General features: G+C 33.3%; 1 long non-coding RNA gene across 1 annotated transcript; it reads left to right on the top strand.

Moving 5' to 3' along the window:
* Nucleotides 1-11,735: 11,735 nt before the first annotated feature.
* Nucleotides 11,736-12,894, top strand: LOC145801709 (uncharacterized). Its single transcript, XR_014343352.1, has 2 exons — nt 11,736-12,539; nt 12,647-12,894. It is a non-coding gene; the product is annotated as an uncharacterized LOC145801709 (long non-coding RNA).
* The last annotated feature ends 2,268 nt before the right edge of the window (nt 12,895-15,162 follow it).

Raw genomic sequence — 15,162 nt, 5'->3', positions numbered from 1 at the left:
ACTATATCTAATGAGCAATATCTAGATCTAAACAATTCTTAATTAATCATTTCTAATGAGTAACACTTATCATGCCGAATACATCCACATAGCGTACTTCAGGCTCCCTACAACAAAAAATCAAGGAATATAGGTAATCTGTTTCTCTCTAAGACAATCTGAAGATTCACTCAATAGTTGGGGCTCTAGCTTTTACCAACAGGTAAGTTAATAGTTTTGCAATTTCACGTGTATAATCATTATAGGGTAGTCCCTATATAAGTCATCAAAGACAAACCGAGAATTCTCACAAAACAATCCCTAATGATCAAACATTCGAGCATATAAATTGCATCAACCATGTCCATCATATCTAAAATAGACGATTGCCAACTCTAGATGGTTACAACCCTTTGAATTTCTAGCTCACAATGACTAAGTATGGAAAACTTCTTTAGACTTTTGATCATACCTCAGCGGTCTTCATCGATCATTGTTAGCCCATCATGGCTTGATGAAATCTAAGAACCACTAATTGGATAACTGCTTTAGGTTGTAAAAGGTTTATTAGAACTAGAAATCTTTTGCGCTCCTAATTTTTCTCCATAAAAGTAGTAGATAAATCCCATTGGATTTACTTATCCAATTCTCTAATGAGAAGTTAGGCCACAATGTCTACAAAGTTCTGAACTCAAGTCTATTATCATAGCCTAAGTCGAAGTAAATCTCACTCTATAGGAGGAAGTCTCCTCATAGTCTACATCTTTCTCAATGGTGTGACTATTCGGTATCTAGTGATTTTTATGCCTCTTTAAAACCACTATCCATATCGTGTATAACTTTAGAACACTTGTGTTCACAATAGTTTCGCATTATAGTGGAAAGTCAACCAAATGCTAGAAATGGTTAATCTTGAAGGACTTCATCTTAAAATGCACAATATAAATCCACTTTCTAAAAATAGGAGACTAGATAGCCTTTGGCACTATCCTAACCTCTTTATCATCTTACGAAGCAATCATGAATGTTTCCCTTTCAATCACCTAGTGATGATGTGAAAAATTTTCACATCCGCTACCACGTAACTAAGAATGTAGAATATTCTTATCTAATTGAGTAATCCAATAGTAGGCACGTCCCTCCCACTGTCCCTAAGATACTAGAAATTTCTTTCCATTCTCAAATAGGCTACATAAACACCTTACTTAGAATTCTCTATCTCATAGAGTTCTAAAACTCCATTCATGTCACCTCTGCTAAGAAAAACCTGTATGTGACTTCGTATTAGATACACTCCCATTAAGCTGCTCACTTACAAGCACATGACCTGAAGAGTTTACATGATAGCATACAATAATGTGTCACATAACCCTATGTGTCTACAAGGCATCATACAATGATGTGCCTTATTACTCTAGGTCTCAACTTCCCAACCTTATGGGAAGTAAAATAAAGATAAGCTGCTTGATGGTTACAGATCAACCAAAGTTGGCTCTCCGCTAATCCATTACTCAACTGGAGTGTAAAATTCTGATATAGAGGGCACTGAGTTAGGGACATAGACAACAAACTATGGTGCAATTTCTAATTGAGAAACACATTGCGGCATCATCCACCTAACATAAACAATAATTAATTCCATATGACAGTAGGATTACTCAAGCAAGTGGGCCCGAGATGGCCTACTCAAACCATCTATTTCATTCTCTCGTCAATGTGATTAAGTTCAACAAGCCACCAGTTTATGACCAATGTCATAAACTAATTCCAATCATCCATATGTGTGATTTCTAGAAGACAAGTGTAAAGGTTAGGCCCAACTTGGTAATGACTCATGACTAATTCATGTCAAATCACTAGATCATAAAAGATATCATGGAGATATCAAGTGCGCCCAAGTTGTAAATTAACTAGAAAGTGCAAACCCCAAGCACCTTTAACTCAATTCTATTCTCTATACACTTTATTGCATCTAGTTGAAACATGTTTATAGTCTTCTTGCCATTTCTATTTCTCGCTTCATAGTTAGTTACAATTAATTCTACTATCCACAAGAAAGAGAGAATAACCTATCAACTTATGACAGCTCCTGAAGCAACTTAAGCGTGAATCAGGCTAAAGAGTCTAATTCAATAACAATGCTCACACGAGTGTTTTGTCAAATTCTCATAGTCATAACAACCATCATGGCTTTGACCTTTTTATTACTATGTTGTAACTTTTGCGCTTAGTGATTATTACCTTTCAAAAGTGTTAGCCTAGCTAAGAAATCATACATATAAGCACCTCTTTATATCTTACACTCAAGTGTGGAAACTATGAGTATCTAGACTTAGTCAAGTTAGTAGAGCTGATGTATTTTGCAGGCACTAGGTGCTAATCTTGTCACTTAATGTTAATAGGTTTTGTAGCCTTTTAAGTGCTAATTTTTTAACTTCAAGTTACATTTAAATGCACACTATGATAGCGTGTGAAATTTTGCTCCATCCACATCCATTAGTTGAGTAGAGAGCTAAACATTGCTCATAGTAGCTACTTGTCTTACACTTAATGACTAATTAGCTTAAGCTCGCATATCTTGGATGACATGATTCTTGGATGCCGCTTCATTCAATGATGCAACATTGTTAAGAATCAAACTATAAAGTAAATCCACGCAGCTCAATAATCAGGATCACATCTAGATCTTTTAATAGTTTACTAAGCTCACAATTCCAAACTCGCCAATCAAAACTATTTAGCATGCTGCTAATCATAGCGCATACATTAATTTATATTGTGTCAATCAAGGCAATAAAAAACACGACGACGTTGAGCTGTGTTTATTTACTTTGGCTCAATTAAGATTTGATATAAAGTCTCCAAGACTTTTTGCTCAGAATAGAATTATATTATTCACTATTGAACATCTCTACTAAGTTTAGGTCAACCAAATTAACTTCCATAAATCATTTAGAGGAAAAAATGATTGGGATTAATTTTGATTAGTATATCACAACATAATTTTGCTGCAAAAATCTAAATTAAATAGTGACAATATTACACATGTCGCAAGATCGAAAATCTACTACACTCGTAATCATCACTTGCGTCGCAAGTGACAATTATCCAAAATTTTAATTTAATTGATGCGTAAAATATTAATTTTTGGAATAAATCTACAAAGATTTCTATTAATTGAACAATCTCCCACTAACTATGGCATGTATAAAGTATGATAAAATATTTAACTCCACATAATAGTATCTTAATGTGAATTCATAAAAGAAAATATATTAGATTAATTTAATAATGGAATTAAACTTCACCAACATAAATAAATCATGCTATGATTAACAATATGCTACAAGTTCAAAGCATTAAAAATAAACTCAACCTGCTGTATACAGTTTTCAAATTATGCCATAATTGATTTTTATAATTTCTACAATTTTTTGGAATTATTTAGAATATTAAGTAATTAATAATTAAACAGAAAATCAAAAATAAATATTACCGAATCTAAAAGAGTAAAATATGTATACCAGTACATGGGTAATCATTATAATAGTCTATTGTAAACATTTCAAGTTTAGAAACCCAATAATGAGCTCCCATAGGCGATTTAAATCCAAAAAACTGAATTATTAAATCAGGAAAAAAATATTTTTCAAAAATTCCTAAATTTATTCAGTAAATACAAAATTAAATTATGAGTCCAAAAACCATGCTGAAATCGGAATCATAACGAACATTCCAGAGCAATTTAAAGTAGTGCAAAATAAAACATAAACCAAACAGGGTCTTAACTCATCAGCGCCTACATCAGTGCTTGCGCAGCAGCAACCACATCATTGCTTACATCGATGTGTACATCATCGCACGTGTCAATGCCATGACAGTGGCAGATGCGGCAACTTGGGATCCACGCGCCGCCTGAGGCAACATTTTTAAAGGGGATTTGATGATAGCCTCTCACTATCTAATTTGTCTTTTAAAATGACAAGAATTATATAAGTACTTTCAAAATCTCATAATATTTTAAAACTTATTTCTTTTACTATATTACCCTCTTATCTATCAGCTCTCCTATTAAGCCATCTTCACTGTATATTTCAGAGTAAAATTTTACTCTGTATGAAAGTAAAATTTTACTCTGAATAAGAGTAAAATGTTACATTCTGAAACTAAAAGTAAAATTTTACTCTGAAAAACTAGTAAAATGTTAGACTCTACACAAAAGTAAAATTTTATTTTGTATAAAAGTAAAATTTTACTTTGAAAAACGAGTAAACTAGGAGACTCTGAAGCTAAAAGTAAAATGTTACTCTGCACAAAAGAAAAAAAGCGAAGGCAGTGTTTGTGGCAGTTGAAGTGTTTGGCAACCAGAGTAAAATTTTACTCTAATTCTCTCAAACAAAAAATAGAGCAATAGAACAAGAGTAAAATTTTAATCTCATTATCTGAAACAAAAAACAGAGCAATAGAACCAGAGTAAAATTTTACTCTGGTTCTGTCAAATGAAATTAGATAAAAAACAATAAAAATAAATCAAAAAAAAAAAAAAACAAACAAAAACAAAACAAATTAATCAACAAATAAACATATCTAATTGAGAAGAAAAATTTCTAAAACTCGATCAACAATCACAAATCTCAATGAAAAGAATATATGTGTTCAACAATACTCATACACACAAATATATATATATATATATATATATTCAAACTCAAATCAGTGTTTAAAAAAATATGTATAACCAAACAACTCCACCAAACATGCCTAAACTTAGAGACGATTTGTTTCTCCTCGTAGACGATCTCCTTCGATTCCGGCACCAGAGGACAATTTTTCGGCCCGTAGTTGATTTCGTTCCCGATGTTCTTGATGAGTTCATCGTAGAGATCGATTTCGGCATTGTTGATCGCCGGAGTTTCGCCTGATAACTGACCGGACTTGGCTAGGAGAGTGATGACGATGACGTTGCTATCATCGTCGGAGAAGAAGAAGTTACCAAAATTGTCGAGAAACAGAGCTTCAGATCTGGAAGGAGGAGCACGTCGGCAGAGAACAAAGTCAGAAGGGAAAGAGGGAGGAGAGAGACAGAGAAGGTGGGGAGAGAGTGGGTGGAAAATGTGGGAAAATTTAGTTGATGGTATAATAGTCTAATAAAATATTTAAATAATAAATTTTGTCTTTTATGCAAGACTTTATAATTATAAGGGGGTTTAGAAAGTATAATTTTTTTCTTAGTCATTTTAACAATGAAAGAAAGGTAAAGGGGGTTTATAACCAAATTTTCCCATTTTTAAGCCTCGTTTGGGAACAGATTTTTTTAGTAACTTTTTGATTTTTTGGCTAAAATGTAATGTAAAAAAAACTAGTATGTTTGTGATGACTTTTTGATTTTTTACGAAAAGATGTGCAAAAAGTAGAGAGAAAAAGAAATCTTTGACTTTTTGATATGAGTTGTTAACTTTTTGATTTTTTTAGTGACTTTTTGACTAAAAAAGTCACTTATCCAACGAGGCCTTAGTTCCATTTTTGCACCGCTCCACTTAAAATTTTTGAGAAAAATTTAATGGTGGTCTAGATTTGGCATTCAACAACTCTAAATGAGGAAGTGTATGACACTTTCTCTCAATTGAGAGTGGTGGTGCAGATCTCTGCACTTCATCTTTTTTATTGAGTTTCTTATTGTTTTGACTATTATCTAAATTAGAGATTTTTCTTTAATTGTGAGTTAAAATCAGACCGATTGTATTTCATTTTGAGGGTATTGAAACCATGGTTCTAAATCGCGGTATCGGGTAACATAATGGTATCGATCGCAAAGTATCGATATCGGTAGTATCGGTCAGTACATATCGGGAATCGAGTGTCGCGGCGGTGAAATTTTAAAAATCATTTCACAATTTTTTCAACTTTTTTTTTCTCGTACCTGTGCGAACCGGTAAGTATCAGCCCGTTGCGACTTGTGTAACGGCTTGTGTAACGGTTACAAACTGATACGCACTGGGACTCGGTCGATTCTCCTGTGATTTCGATTTCAGCAGTATACCAGCCTATATACATTGCGGTGTTTTATTTTTTCGATACGAACCGGCCTGTACGTAGCGTATCGGCCGATTTTTAGAACTATAATCGAAACAGGGATTTTAAATATGTAAATTTTACAGCATGAAAACGAAGTGTGTAAAAACATCACGCAATTAAAGTTTCAAAAATTAAAAAAAAGGTATTCATTTTTTTTGTTTCAAAATTTGACCGTTTAATTTTTTTCAAAACTTTAGAGATATAATCTAAAGTATATGGACTACAATATATATAAAATTCAAGCTGATCGGAGATAGCTCGAAAATTATCAATTTTCATATATGAATCACATGTATTGTGAGGACTCATATTTAGTTATTCTTAAAAATACATTATAAGATGTGAATAATAAATTAATTTTATCTAAAAACTATTTAATAAATATTATTGTATAAATTAGTTTTAAATAATTCCAATTTAGTCATTAACAAAAATATTATTAAGAATAATAATTTTGTGGATATTCAATATTTTTCGTTTATAACTATTTTTGACGAAAATTCAACTTAATCATTATCCTTACTAAATACTTTAGTTGAAAATTTTATTTAATTAATTTTTAATAAACTTACACAAATACACAATTATATAAATTTATCATTCAATTCTAAAAGAAAATAGCATTAGGTGGCTCCTGGGGTTGAGTCATCCTACCACTTGTTTGACTATGATGAAGCATTAAATATTGGAAGATTTGTATTCATACATCATAATGGTTTATCTATATAGGGCTGGCCTTCTTCCAGTTTGTGATCGGACTGGAGGGTATTGTTAGGTTCGTGGGGTCCACTACGGGTTCCGTTTCGATAATCCAAACCGTTAAATGTGTAGAACTCATTTGATACTATGTACTTGTATAAAATCACGTTGGTCGAATATATATAACTACGTGATCAAATCAATTTTGTATAAAAAAAAATAGATGGTAAAAAAATAAACGGTTGAAAGAAAACTGATTTGATCACATAGCTATCGATATCTGATCAACGTGATTTTCTTACAGGCATATAGTACTCGACGAATTCTACACATTGAAATAGTTCGAATTATCGAAACGGGACCCGTGGTGGGTACCCACAGGCTCAACAACGCCCTTTAGTTCGATCACGGACAGGAGAGAAGCCACACCCATCTATATATGCATGCAAGTCTTCATTGATCAGGTAGAGAGAGAGAGAGAGAGAGCGCTAAGGTAAATATATATATATATATATATATATATTTGTGAGAGCAAGTTAGAGTTAGAAAGAAGAATGATAGAGTAAGAAGAAAGGTAGAGTTTTCCTATCATTTCACACATTTTAATTCCATTGTTAAGTAAGAAAACCTTGTCAACCCTCTCATTCTTTTATTTGTTTAAATTTCATATTATATTCATATGCTAATAAGGCTAAAAATAAAAAAAATTAGATAGAACTTTGTTTGTAGTTGCATATAAATTTGTGATATTTATATTAGATGTTTGAAAATTATTTATATATTAGTAGTCTTAAAATCATAATATAATCTTGGATTTAGGCTTGCATGTGTAATTTGTGATGTTAAATAGATGATTGAAGATTTTATTTGGTTTGATCATATGGTTCTTAAATCTAACAGAATTTTGTATGAATTTTTAGATAATTTTATACTTAAAATTTCAAGAGTTTTTATTCTATAAAGTTGTTAAGAATGATGTGTAATTCATCCAAAAATTTTTGTTAATTATTCTAACTTTGTATGAATTTATATGAAATTTTAATTAAATTTGGATTTTTAGATAGATTATGCTTCATGTTTGAAAAATCACTAAAAATTTTATATTAGACCAAATCTGATATTTTCTGAGTTAAAAATGAAATTTGAGAAGTTTAGTTTCATCTTTAATTTTTAGATTACGAATTTGATTTATAAATTTCAGTGTAGAATTATTTTAAGAAAATGTGACGAATCTGTGCCATGTAACTTCTTAATTTTGTAGAATTATTTATAACTTATTTTTGGGAAATTCTTTTTGAAACACAACCATAACATGTTTGTTGAACATTTCTGAGAATTAAATGAATTTTAGAATTGTCTAAATAATTTATTTGTAATTTTAACTATGAAAATTATGTTCTGAAAATTCTGAACAGAATATTAAAGAACCAAGATTACCACTTCAATTATTTATTAGAATTAAAAATAAGTGTTGTGCTAGTCTATTTAATTGGATCTGGTAAATTAGTAGTTCATGCGTGTTTGTTGTGATTTATTTTAGTATTTAAAATTTAATATTTCACACTGTGGCTTGATTTAATTGTTTATAATAATTTGTAGATTGGTTGATTATTGTAGAACGTATGTGTTAATATTTTCTGTTGAAAATTGCAATAAAATGATATAATATCAGTGGTGATTTAATTTTGTAATTATTTGTGATTATTATGGAAATTAACTAAAACAATCAACGGAATGTATGAAATTAACGGTTGACGGTTAATATTGGTTATTCGGGGTGGGCCTTGATTTTGAGAATTCTTACATAAATTGTGTCGTAAAACCTTAAGATGGCACGAGATTTATTTGAACCCTTCAGTATTTGGTTTTGGAATAAGGATGGATGTGCAGGTGTTACACAGGGAGGTTACGTACCCCTGGCAGACCGTTCCCTTAGGGCAGACCACAGATACCACTAGCTGAGTATGTAACTTTGGATGTGTGTATCCCTAGTAGTTACGGTTGGTAACACTTGATTAATTGACTAAGGGGGGTTTCAAATTAACTATAGCCATGGCTTAGTGGTTGTTGGTAAATTAAATATCTTTGGTGAGATTTCTAGTGTCACATAATTTATTAAAATTGTTGAAATTATTTTGATGGTTGTATTGTAATTTATGTTTGCAGTTATATTGTTGTATCAAGTTTACAACTTGTTATTTTTTTCTTAAAAATAAAGGTAGGTTTGTTGTTTTTCTTATTGTGTTGTGAAACTCATGGCATATATTTTGTTGTCCTAGTGTTTTATGCCAGATTTTGACAAGATGGGAATGGAAGCTGAAAATGAATTGATACTAACATAGAACCTTAGCTGACTTGAAGCCACGACTTTAGTAGAACAAAATTTTATTAACTTATGTATTAATAATTAATGACATTATGATTTTGTTCGATGTTGTATTTGGACATTTTAAGTTTTTATTTAGTGTTGTTCAAACTTTTGGTTGTATGAGAGTTGGAATTTCCAATTAAAATGTCAAGATTTTAATTTAGTAAGTCATTTTATTTATTTAATTTCCCTTGATGTTCCAAAAATTTGGGACGTTACATGTATACATATTTTCATACACATAATAGCATGAAAAAAATCTAACCTGGCTCTAATACCAAAGTAGAAAATTAAGTACACAGCGGAAACAAATGGATTCGGGTATACTTTTTACACTCAAACCGAATATAAGGATCATGTGGGTGAATCACGTGCCTTCATTGATAAACTTGAACAATTCCTAGCAGTGGAGTAGAACTACTAGACAACTACCTACATTATTCACAATACAAAGGTATTGTTATGTGTTTTCATGGAGAGAGAAAGAAGAGAAAGGGGAGAAAAAATTTCCAAATGCAGAATGCCCATACAGTTAAATCAATCTCACCATATAATATGTATATTATTATGGGATAGTTATAACCACCCACTTGTTTTCTTCATAGAAAATTGCATGAGGGTGGGCTTGCCACAAAAGAAACAACCATCCTGCACTTTCTGTTTCTTTGGTTCCGGACCCTGAGGAATAGCAACTTCCTTTCCCTTATGCTTTCTTTTGCCCGTAAGCTTGGAGGTGCTTGCCAGATGAGCACTTTCAGTCCTTTCTTGCTTCAATCTCTCTTCCTCTTGCACACAAAATGAAATGAGCTCATTGAGAGTCCATTTCTCCTTCTGGCAGTTATAACTGACCTTAAATTGGTTAAATTGTGCAGGAAGAGAGATGAGAACTAAATGCACGAGCAAATCATCAGATAGATCGAGCTTTAGTGCCTTAAGTTTTAAAGCAAGATGAGACATTTCCATGATGTACTAAAAATATGTACGACCAGTTGGACATAGGCATGTATGGATCACATCACATGTAATTTCCATGCTACGCATCCATGATTGATCTATGTCATTTAGCTATATTTGTATACGTGACCATTGGTGGGTCGAGTTACGATTGATGTAACGAAGATCGCTTTGATCCTATATTAATATAGTTAATGGATAAGATTGTTTGGATACCCTCAAGTTATGATAACAAATTTCTGAGCTCACTAAAGTTAAGCACATTTTTCAAGATACATATGTGGTCCAGTGGGAGAATGTTAGATAATGTCTCAATGGGACCACATAATTAAATGTGGTGTTATCATTTATAAGAAGCCTACAATTTAAGTGATTCAATTTAGTTAATAGGCTTAAGGGTATATGTGTTATGGACCTAATGTGTAGATACTAGTTGTATAAGTTCTATTTCTATGAGGGGCAGAAATAGAAATTAAAACATATTGGTTAAAGTTGGTTTTCATTACCTTTCAGTTTTAAAACCAATAATGGTTAATTTATTGGTTTTCATTACCTTTCAGTTTTAAACCAATAATGGTTAATTTATTGGTTTTCATTACCTTTCAGTTATGAAAACCAATTACAACCTTTAAAAGGTTATGGTCCCTATTCCTTCCTAAGGTGAAAAGATAAGAACACTGTTTTGTTTTTCTAAATCCTCTCAAGGAGAAACATAAGGCACCAAAGGGGAAAGGATTAGAAGGCAATAACATAGTCAATATCAAAGGTTTTATTGACAATCAGACGCTTTCGTTTAACCGTTCATCGATGGATTCAGGTATGTCGTTTTAGTCTTGTTTTCTTGATGATATACATGGTAGATGATCCGAAACATGAAGTTTCATGTTCTGAAATTTATGTTTACAAGTGGTATCAGAGCGGTTATATCATGTGTATTATCAGAATAGATATGCTTTTATTCATCCTATTTAGTTTCTCGGAATCAGATTTTGTTTTTTGTATTTCTGTTTTTCCTCTGCTGCAAATTCTGTTTTGTTTTCTGGAAATGGAACATAATTCGGATGGGCGGTTCATTTTTCAAATGGTGAACATCATGTATTTATATATATATGTATATAATTAGGATTGCTGCAGATTATATAACATATACGGGGTAATAAATTTAGAAATCTTTAAATTTAATGTAATTTCATACAACGTCTACGGAAATTTAATTTTCTAATGTTCTAAATATAAGTCAATTCAAACAAGATGTCACAAAAGTGATCTCTCTTGTCTAGATTGTTTTATATGGAATGTTTTGAAATTCATGTCTGTGTATCTCATGCGGGTATTTATCGGTCCAAAGACATGATTAAGACTTGGCAGAATTACACACACATTTTGTGGTGATAAACATGTGCCAATTGTCAAGGAAACCTAATGTGAATAATAAATCCATCAAAAGATAGATTTGTTATTTGACATAACTTATTGTCAATGTTTGATCATTACAACAAGAATACCACTTACAATTAATATCACTACCCAAAGGTTTGGTATTAATGTTGTGCTAGGTATCTTGAGATGTTGTCATTAAATTAATTTATTTAAAGATTATCTGTTTGGTAACTTAATGTGAGTATAATTGTTTATTCCTTTTATTTTCTTTTCGATTCAGCTTTAATGTCGACTACTTCAATCTCTGCCAACATGAACAATGTTCCAATGTTAAATGGAACAAACTTTAAGGACTGGAAAGAGAACATATTGATTGTTCTCGGCTGCATGGACATAGACTTGGCATTAAGGATGCCAAAACCGAATGCTCTCACTGCACAAAGTACTCCTGAGGAAACTGTGTACTTTGAAAAGTGGGATCGTTCTAACAGGCTAAGTCTTATGATCATGAAGCGTGGGATTCCAGAAGTTTTTCGGGGTGCAATAACAGAGGATGTTACCGTTGCCGGTGAATTTCTTTTAGAAATTCAAAAGCGTTTTGCTAAAAACGATAAGGCTGAAACAAGCACGGTTTTAGCAAGCTTGATTTCAATAAAGTATACAGGCAAGGGTAATGTTCGCGAGTACATCATGGAAATGTCTCATCTTGCTTCAAAACTTAAGGCACTAAAGCTCGATCTATCTGATGATTTGCTCGTGCATTTAGTTCTCATCTCTCTTCCTGCACAATTTAACCAATTTAAGGTCAGTTATAACTGCCAGAAGGAGAAATAGACTCTCAATGAGCTCATTTCATTTTGTGTGCAAGAGGAAGAGAGATTGAAGCAAGAAAGGACTGAAAGTGCTCATCTGGCAAGCACCTCCAAGCATACGGGCAAAAGAAAGCATAAGGGAAAGGAAGTTGCTATTCCTCAGGGTCCGGAACCAAAGAAACAGAAAGTGCAGGATGGTTGTTTCTTTTGTGGCAAGCCCGGACACAGAAAGAAGGATTGTGCCAAATACGTCGCCTGGCGTATAAAGAAAGGTCCATTTCATGTTTTGGTCTGTTCTGAAATAAATTTAGCTTCAGTACCAAGAAACACTTGGTGGGTAGATTCTGGTGCTATTACTCACATATGTGTTTCTATGCAGGGTTGCCTGAACTACCGAAAGCCAACTGATGCTGAAAGATACATCTTTGTGGGTGATGGCAAGTCAATAGAAGTGCAGGCAATAGCGCACTTTAGATTATTACTGAAAACTGGTTATTATTTGGATTTATTAGACACTTTTGTTGTACCGTCCTTTAGACGGAATTTAATTTCTGTTTCTGTATTGGACAAATTGGGATATTATTGTTCTTTTGGAAATATGAAGTTTAGTATGTCTATTAATTCCAATGTTATTGGTACTGGTTTACTTAATGTGTTTGATAATCTATATTTGCTCGAAACTATTGCATCTTATAATGCAACCTTGCACGTGGAATCACGAGGTACAAAGCGTAAATTAACTAAGGAAAATTCAGCCTCATTATGGCACAAACGCCTAGGTCACATCTCTAAATCTAGAGTTGAGCGCCTTGTGTCTGATGGCATTTTGGACTCTCTTGATTTTTCAGATTTTGATGTCTGTGTTGAGTGTATCAAGGGAAAACAGACCAAAATAAAGAAATATGGTGCCCATAGGACTACAGATGTCTTAGAACTAATTCATACGGACATTTGTGGCCCATTCCCTATGGCGTCTTGGAATGGTCAACAATATTTTATCACATTCATAGACGATTATTCCAGATATGGGTATCTATTTCTTATCCATGAGAAATCACAGTCTTTGGACGTATTCAAAAGATTTAAGGCCGAAGTTGAGTTACAACTCAACAAACGGATTAAAAGTGTCAGGTCTGACCGTGGTGGTGAATACTATGGCAGATATGATGGATCAGGTGAACAACGTCCAGGACCGTTTGTAAAATACCTGGAGGAATGTGGAATCGTCCCACAATACACCATGCCAGGATCACCTAGCATGAATGGTGTATCTGAGAGACGAAATCGGACTCTTAAGGATATGGTAAGAAGTATGATCAGTCATTCTACTTTACCAGAGTCCCTCTGGGGTGAGGCTCTAAAGACAGCAACTTATATCTTAAATCGGGTGCCAACTAAAGCAGCTGCAAAAACACCTTATGAGCTTTGGGTTGGGCGAAAGCCTAGTCTAAAACATTTGCATGTGTGGGGGTGTCCTGCTGAGGCGAGGCCTTATAAACCTCATGAACGAAAATTGGACTCTAAAACCATTAGCAGCTACTTTATTGGCTATGCCGAACGATCACAGGGTTACAAGTTTTATGATCCCACAAATAGGTCAATATTTGAGACGGGAATTGCAACATTTTTTGAGGATGTTGAGTTTGGGGGGAGAAATCCAGTTAGGGACATTGTCTTTGAGGAGGAAGCAGGAGTAATCCCACTTCCTACTACTACTTTTGACAAATCACAGGTTCCTATGCCTGTCATTGCTCGAGAAGTAATTTCAAATCCTTAACCAGACAATGTTGTTCAAGATGATATAGTTCAAACCCCCATTCAAGATGAGGTAATTGTTCCTGAGGAACAAACTCTACAACCTCAACCTCAACCTCAAGAATCTGTGCCATTAAGGCGATCCACCAGAGAAAGGAGATTTGCATTTTCAGATGATTATATTGTATATCTCCAGGAACATGAGGTAGAAAATGGAATGTCGAAAGATGATCCAATCAACTTTCGTCAAGCCATGGAAAGTTCCAACTCTCATAAGTGGATAGAAGCCATGAATGAAGAATATAAGTCTATGCAAAACAATAAAGTTTGGGAACTTGTCTCATTACCAGTTGGTGCGAAGCCCGTAGGTTGTAAATGGATATTTAAAACCAAAAGGGATTCAAATGGTAATGTGGAGAGGTATAAGGCACGTCTTGTAGCCAAAGGCTTTACTCAAAAAGAAGGAATTGACTTTAAAGAAACTTTCTCTCCAGTTTCTTCGAAAGATCCTTTTAGGACAATTATGGCGCTTGTTGCATATTTTGATCTTGAGTTGTATCAGATGGATGTCAAAACAACTTTTCTTAATGGTGACATTAAAGAAACAATTTATATGGTGCAGCCAGAAAACTTTGTGTCAGGTGACCCAAAGAATATGGTTTGCAAATTGACTAAATCCATCTATGGACTCAAACAAGCTTCTCGTCAGTGGTACTTCAAATTTCATCAAATTCTCACTTCGTATGGTTTTGAAACTAATGTTGTTGATGAATGTGTGTATCACAAGTTCAGTGGGAGTAAACACATATTTTTGGTTTTATATGTTGACGACATATTGCTTGCCACAAACGATATAAACTTATTGCATGACACCAAGAGATTTCTATCTAAGAATTTTGAAATGAAAGATCTTGGTGATGCTTCCTTTGTATTAGGAATCGAAATACTCCGAGATCGTTCTCGGGGTATTCTGGGATTATCACAAAGGAGCTATATCGAAAAAATACTCATTAGATTTGGCATGCAAAATTGTAAATCAGGTGAAACCCCGGTTGCTAAGGGAGACAAGTTTAGTCTCAGCCAATGCCCGAAGAACAGTCTTGAAATTCAAGAAATGCAGAAGATTCCTTATGCCTCAGC

Source organism: Camellia sinensis, chromosome 10 (assembly GCF_055761805.1).
Source record: "Camellia sinensis isolate YWXY chromosome 10, ASM5576180v1, whole genome shotgun sequence".
Lineage (NCBI taxonomy): Eukaryota > Viridiplantae > Streptophyta > Magnoliopsida > Ericales > Theaceae > Camellia > Camellia sinensis.
Note: the sequence above shows the minus strand (reverse complement) of the source record. Positions and strands in the feature narration are given on the sequence as shown.